Source organism: Jaculus jaculus, chromosome 7 (assembly GCF_020740685.1).
Source record: "Jaculus jaculus isolate mJacJac1 chromosome 7, mJacJac1.mat.Y.cur, whole genome shotgun sequence".
NCBI classification, from domain to species: domain Eukaryota; kingdom Metazoa; phylum Chordata; class Mammalia; order Rodentia; family Dipodidae; genus Jaculus; species Jaculus jaculus.
In genome coordinates this window covers 104294541-104302347 of record NC_059108.1, presented here as the reverse complement: position 1 = coordinate 104302347, position 7807 = coordinate 104294541, and positions in this window count along the sequence as shown.

Here is a 7807-nt window from a genome sequence, read left to right as displayed (position 1 = left end):
AGGCTAACCTGGAATTCATTCTGTAGTCCCAGGTTGGCCTCGGACTCATGGCAATCCTCCTACCTCTGCCTCCCCAGTGCTGGGATGAAAGGCATGTGCAACCACGCTGGGCCACTTTCAATTTTGACTGAAATATACATACACATACATACATACATACATACATACATACATACATATATATATATATATATATTTTTTTTTTAAGGTAGAGGTTCTCATTCTTGCTCAGTCTGACCAGAAACTCACTCTATAGTCCAGGCTGACCTCCAACTCACAGTGATTCTCCTACCTTGGCCTCCTGGGATTAAAGTCACACTATGCCCTGCTTGACTGAATTTCCTAATGAAATTAGGAAACTCACTATGTAGCTGAGGATGACCTTAAACTCCTGTCCTCCTACTATCACTTCTCAATGCTGGAATTAAAGGCATGTTGTACTGTAACAAGCTATTGATCAATCTTTTTTTTTTTTCAAGGTAGGATCTCGCTAGAATGCACTCTGCAGTCTCTGGCTGGCCTCGAACTCACAGCACTCTTCCTATCCCTGCCTCCTAAATGCTGGGATTAAAGGCTTGTATCACCATGGCCAGTTTAGTCAACTGTTTTTCATTTCCTTTTTTTCTTAATTTTTATTTATTTATTTGCAAGCAGAGAGCGAGAGATATAGAGAGAAGAGAGACATACAGAGAGAGAATGGGCATGTTAAGGCCTGTAGCCACTACAAACAAACTCCAGACACATGTGCCCCTTGTGCATCTGCTTACATGGGTCCTGGGAAATCAAACCTAGGTCCTTTGGCTGCACAGGCAAATGTCTTAACCACTAAGCCATCTTTCCAGCCCTCTTTTTTTTTTCCTTTTGAGAGAGAGAGAGAGAGAGAGAGAGAATTGGTCCACCAGGGCCTCCAGCTGCTGCAATTGAACTCCAGACCCGTGTGCCATCTTGTGTGCATGTGAAACCTTGCACATGCATCACCTTGTTGTGTCTGGCTTATGTGAGATCTGGGGAGTTGAAATGGGATCTTATGCTTTGTAGACAAGTGCCTTAACCACTAATCCATCTTTCCAGCCCTTAATAAGCCTTTTGATCTAAGTAAATAAATGACTTCTGGTTGATATTATTAGATTAATGTACAAGATCATTGATATCAGTTTTGAAATGGTAACTCGGAACTTATATATGTTTATCTAATTTGTACAAGTATTCTTTTTTAAATATTTTATTATTTATTTATTTATTTGACAGAGAAAGAGGTAGAGAGAGAAAGAAAGAATGGACACACCAGGGCCTCCAGCCACTGCAAATGAACTCCAGATGCCTGTGTCCTCTTGTGTATCTGACTAACATGGGTCCTGGGGAATTGAACCTAGGTCCTTTGCCTTTGCAGGCAAACACCTTAACCACTAAGCAATCCCTCCAGCCCTACAAGTATTCTTTTTAAAATATTTATTTATTTACCTAGAGAGAGAGAGGAGATAGAGAGAGAATGGGCATACTGGGTCCTCTAGCCACTGCAAATGAATGCATGTGACACCTTGTGCTTTTAGCTTTACATGGGTACTAGGGAATCAAATCTTGGTCCTTTGGCTTTGCAGGAAAATGCCTTGACAGCAAAGCCATCTCTCCAGCCGTAAATACTCTTTATATATGCATGTGTTGTAGTGACTACAAAAAATTAGCAGAAAAGCTGGGGAGATGGCTCAGTGATTCAAGGCACTTGCTTGAAAAGGTTGCCAGCTCAAGTTTGATTCCCCAATGCCCATGTAAAGCCAGATGCACAAAGTGGCACATACATCTGGGGTTAGTTTGCAGTGGCAAAAGGCCCTGAAATGCCCAATCACCCCCTTTTTCCTCTCCTGGCAAATAAATAAAAACAAAAATATTTTTTATATTTATTTATTTATTTGAGAGAGAAAGAAGCAGAGGAAGAAAGAGAGAGAATGGATACACCAGGGCCTCTAGCCACTGCAAATGAACTCCAGACACATGCGCCACCTAGTGCATCTGGCTTTACATGATTACAGGGAAATAAAACCTGGGTCTGTAGCTTCTGCCAGCAAGTGGCTTAACCACTGGGCAATCTCTCCAGCCGCAAAATATTGTGTTTTAATTTTTTTATTTATTTGAAAGAGAGAGAGAGAGGCAGATAGAGAAAATGGGAACACCAGGGCCTCCGGCCGCTGCAAACAAACTCCAGGCACATGTGCCACCTTGTGCACCTGGCTTTACATGAGTCCTGGGGAATTGAACCTGGGTTCTTTGGCTTTGCAGGCAAGCACTTTAACTGCTATTCCTTCTCTCCAGCTCCCCCAAAATGTTTTTTGTCTTTTTTTATTTTATTTATTAGAGAGAGAGAGAGAGAGAGAGAGAGAGGAGGAGAAGGAAGAGGTAGATAGAGAGAATGGGCACACCAGAACCTTCAGCTGCTGCAAATGAACTCCAGACATCTGTGCCACCGTGTGCATCTGGTTTATACGGGCCCAGATGCATGTCCCACCTGTGCATGTGGCTTACATGGGTCCTGGGGAATCGAACCTAAGTCCTTTGGCTTTGCAGACAACTGCCTTATCTGCTAAGCCATCTCTCCAGCCCCCATGTATGTATGTATGTATGTATGTATGTATGTATGTATGTATATAAATATATATTTAGGTTTCAAGGTAAGGTTTCACTCTAGCTCAGGCTCACCTGGAATTCCCAAAAATATTTTTTGAAAGAATATTAACAGGAGTTGCAGAGATGGCTCAATGGTTCAAGGTGCTTGCTTGCAAAGCCTGATGGCCCAGTTTAATTCCCCAGTACCCAGGTAAAGACAGATGCAATAGAACAAAAAAAAAAAAAAAGAAAAGAAATTACAGACCAATCTCCCTCATGAACATAGATGCAAAAATTCGCAACAAAATATTGGCAAACAGAATACAAGAATATATCAGAAAGATCATTCACCCTGACCAAGTAGGCTTTATCCCAGAGAGGCAGGGATGGTTCAATATATGAAAATCTATAAATGTAATACATTATATAATAGAATTGAAGGACAAAAATCACCTGATCATCTCATTAGATGCAGAGAAAGCGTTTGACAAAACCCAACATCCCTTCATGATAAAAGTCCTACAGAGACTGGGAATAGAAGGAACATATAATAAAGGCTATTTATAACAAACCTACAGCCAACATATTACTAAATGGGGAAAAACTGGAAGCTATTCAACTAAAATGAGGAACAATACAAGGGTGTCCACTGTCCCCACTTTTATTTAATATAGTTCTGGAAGTCTTAGCCATAGCAATAAGGCAAGAGACACACATAAAAGGGATTCAAATTGGAAAGGAAGAGATCAAGTTATCATTATTTGCAGATGACATGATTCTATATAATAAAGGATCCTAAAGACTCTACTAGCAAACTGTTAGAGCCTATAAAAACCTACAGCCATGTAGCAGGATACAGAATAAATACACAGAAATCAGTAGCCTTTATATATATGCTAACAACAAACACACAGAGGATGAAATCAGAGAATCACTCCCATTCACAATTGCATCAAAATAAATAAATAAATAAATAAATAAATAAATAAAGTACCTTGGAATAAACCTAACCAAGAAAATAAAGAATCTCTACAATGAGAACTTTAAAACACTCAAGCAAGAAATTGCAGAAGACACTAGAAAGTGGAAAAACATCCCTTGTTCCTGGATTGGAAGAATCAATACTGTGAAAATGGCAATATTACCAAAAGCAATCTACACATTTAAAGCAATCCCCATCAAAATTCCAAACGCATTCTTCATGGAAATAGAAAAAACAATCCAAAAATTCATTTGGAATCACAAAAAAACCTCAAATATCTAAAATAATACTGAGCAACAAAAATAAGACTGGTGTTATCACCATACCTGATTTTAACCTATACTACAGAGCCACAGTAACAAAAACAGTGTGGTACTGGCACAAAAGCAGACATGTAGATCAATGGAACAGAATTGAGGGCCCAGATGTAACTCCAGATAACTATAGCCACCTGATATTCGATAAAAATGCCAAAAATACTCATTGGAGAAAAGACAGCCTCTTCAGCAAATGGTGTTGGGAAACCTGGATATGTATCTGTAGAAGGATGAAAATAGATCCTTCTATCACTCCATGCACAAGAATTAAGTCCAAATGGATTAGAGACCTTAACATCAGACCGGAAACTCTAAAACTGCTAGAGGAAAAAGTAGGGGAAACTCTTCAACATATTGGTCTTGGCAAAGACTTTCTGAATATAACCCCTATTGCTCAGGCCTTAAAACCACAGATTAATCACTGGGACCGCATGAAATTACAAATATTTTGCACTGCAAAGGACACTGTGAATAAAGCAAAGAGACAACCTACAGAATGGGAAAAAATCTTTTCCAGCTATATATCTTATAGAGGATTAATATCTAGGATATACAAAGAACTTAAAAAGTTAACTAATAAGGAATCAAACAAGCCAATCAAAAAATGGGCTATGGAACTAAATAGAGAGTTCTCAAAGGAAGAAGTATGAATGGCATATAAGCATCTAAAAAATGTTCTACATCACTAGCCATCAGGGAAATGAAGATTAAAACTACATTGAGATTCCATCTCACTCCTGTCAGATTGGCTACCATCATGAAAATAAATGATCATAAATGTTGGCGGGGATGTGGAAAAAGAGGAACCCTTCTACACTGTTGGTGGAAATGCAATCTGGTCCAGCCACTGTGGAAATCAGTGTGGAGGTTCCTAAAACAGCTAAAGATTGATCTACCATATGACCCAGCTATAACACTCCTAGGCATATATTCTAAGGACTCATCTCATTTCCTTAGAAGTACATGCTCAACCATGTTTATTGCTGCTCTATTTAGAATAGCTGGGAAATGGAACCAGCCTAGATGTCCCTCTACTGATGAGTGGGTAATGAAGATATGGCATATTTATACAATGGAGTTCTACTCAGCAGTAAAGGAAAATGAAGTTATGAAATTTGCAGAAAAATGCATGGATCTGGGAGGATTATACAAAATGAGGTAACCCAGGCCCAGAAAGCCAAGCGCCACATGTTCTCCCTCATATGTGGATCCTAGCTACAGATGATTGGGCTTCTGCATGAGAAGAGGCCAGTAAGTTAAAAAGTAGATATAAAGGGAAGAGAAAGGAAGGGAGGAGGGTACTTAATAGGTTAGTATTGTATATATGTAAGTACAATGATTGAGATGGGCAGGGGTTATGATGTAGGATGAAATTTCAAAGAGGACAGTAGGGAGGAAGGGAGGGTATTACCATGGGATATTTTTTATAATCATAGAAAAGGTTAATAAAAATGAGAAAATAAAGAAAATAAAATTTTAAAAAATTTTTAAAAGACAGATGCACAAAGTTTGTTTGGAGTTTCTTTGCCTTGGCAGGAGGCCTTGGTGCACCCATGTGCATGCTCTCTGTCTGCTTCTTTCTGTATCTCTCCCATAAATAAAAATATTTGAGGGCTGGAGAGATGGCTTAGCGGTTAAGCGCTTGCCTGTGAAGCCTAAGGACCCCGGTTCGAGGCTCGGTTCCCCAGGTCCCAGTTAGCCAGATGCACAAGGGGGCGCACGCGTCTGGAGTTCGTTTGCAGAGGCTGGAAGCCCTGGCGCGCCCATTCTCTCTCCCTCTATCTGTCTTTCTCTCTGTGTCTGTCGCTCTCAAATAAATAAATAAATAAATAAATAAATAAATAAATAAATAAAATTAAAAATATATATATTTGAAAAAATATATTAACAGAATATTATAACCTGTCCATAATGGGTTTTCTTTTATATCTCCCCCCCACACACACACCCGCTATGCTCCCATTTGGGAAATGAGCTGCACCACAAAATGAATTAGAGCTTTATTATTGTAGCGTGGGGTGGGGTAGAGGTTTGTTAAGGTTAGTTGAGCTGACACAGCAGTGTGCCTTCTGTATCCCCTATTTAAATAGGGCTGGTTTCAGGGTTCAGAGCCTTAAAAGCTACCCAGGAGAAAACCCAGAAAACAGTATAATGCAATGCGTTGTTATTTATTTTATTTTAATTTAATTTTTTAATATTTTATTTATTTTTAAAATATTTTATTTTTATTCATTTATTTATTTGACAGAGAAAGAGGGAGAGAGAGTGAGAGAAGGGGCACACTAGGGATTCCAGCCACTACAAATGAACTCCAGACACATGCACCCATTTGTGCATCTGGCTAACATGGGTCCTGGGGAATCGAACCTGGGTCCTTTGGCATTGTAGGCAAATGCCTTAAGTGCTAAGCCATCCCTCCAGCCCTAATTTTAATTTTTTTCATTAAAAACTTCCATAATTGTAAACAATATCCCATGGTAATTCCCTCCCTCTCCCCACTTTTCCCTTTGAAACTCCACTCTCCATTATATCCCTCCCCCTCTCAATCAGTCTTTGATTTTGATGTCATGATCTTTTCTTCCTATTAGGATGGTTTTGTGTAGGTAGTGTCAGGCACTGTGAAGGCATGGATCTCTAGGCTATTTTGTGTCTGGCGGAGCATGTTGTAAGGAGTCCTACCCTTCTTTCGGCTCTTATATTCTTTCCACCATCTCTTCCACAATGGACCCTGAGCCATGGAAGGTGTGATTGAGATATTTCAGTGCTGAGCACTCTTCTGTCACTTCTTCTCAGCACCATGGTGCCTTCTGAGTCATTCCAAGGTCACTGCCATCTAAAAAGATAAGGTTCTGTAACCAAAAGTGAAAGTAGCATTGATATATAGGTATGAACATTAAGAGAAGTGCTTAGTGGGCAGTTTGGTGAGCATAGTGTATACTTTTAGCCAGTCAGCAGTAGATATTACACCCCTAGGGCTCATGACTACTCCTGTTGTAGGTTTCCAGTATCAGGGATGTATTCCCTCCCATGGAGCAGGCCTCCAGTCAAATTAGAGGGCGGTTGGTTTCCCCCATAACAGATATGCCACTTTGCAATGTGTTTTTATTATTAACAATGTGAATGTTGATAACATAAGGTGTTTATAAAGCACCTCCTAAACAAACACCTTGATGCTATGTAGTCAACATTTTCATCTTGAAATTGAAACAAAGTAATGTTAGAAAGTTGGGGGCTAGAGGGATGGCTTAGCAATTATGGCATTTGCCTGCAAAGTCAAAGGAACCAGGTTCGATTCCCCATGACCCACGTCAACCAGATGCACAAGGAGGCCACAAGCATCTGGAGTTCGTTTGCAGTGGCTGGGAGCCCTGGCACACCCATTCTCTCTCACTCTCCCCCCCCCCCCCCCGCAATTGCCTCTTTCTCCTCTGTCACTCTCAAATAAAAACAAACAAAATTTTTTTAAAAGAAAAAAAAATAAATGGCAGAATTCATGTGAATCAGATAGTGGGATTCCATTTTTTCAAAACTCTACTATATTTAGCCTCTGGATTTACAATAAAATAAAGTATCTGTAGCTTTCTGTTTAATAAAAGCTGGGTGTGGTGGCAAATGCCTTTAGTCCCAGCACTAGGGAGGCAGAGGTAGGAGGATTTCTGTGAGTTCAAGGCCTGCGTGAAACTACATAGTGAATTCCAGGTCAGTCTGGGCTACAGCAAAACCATATCTCAAAAAAAGGAGGGCTGGAGGGATGACTTGGCAGTTAAGATGCCTGCCTACAAAACCAAAGTACCAGGGTTTGATTCCCCAGGACCCCCGTAAGCCAGATGCCCAAGGTGGCACATGCACTTGGAATATGGTTGCAGTGGCTGGGTGCCCTGGTGTGCCAGTATCTCTCTCTTACTCTCTC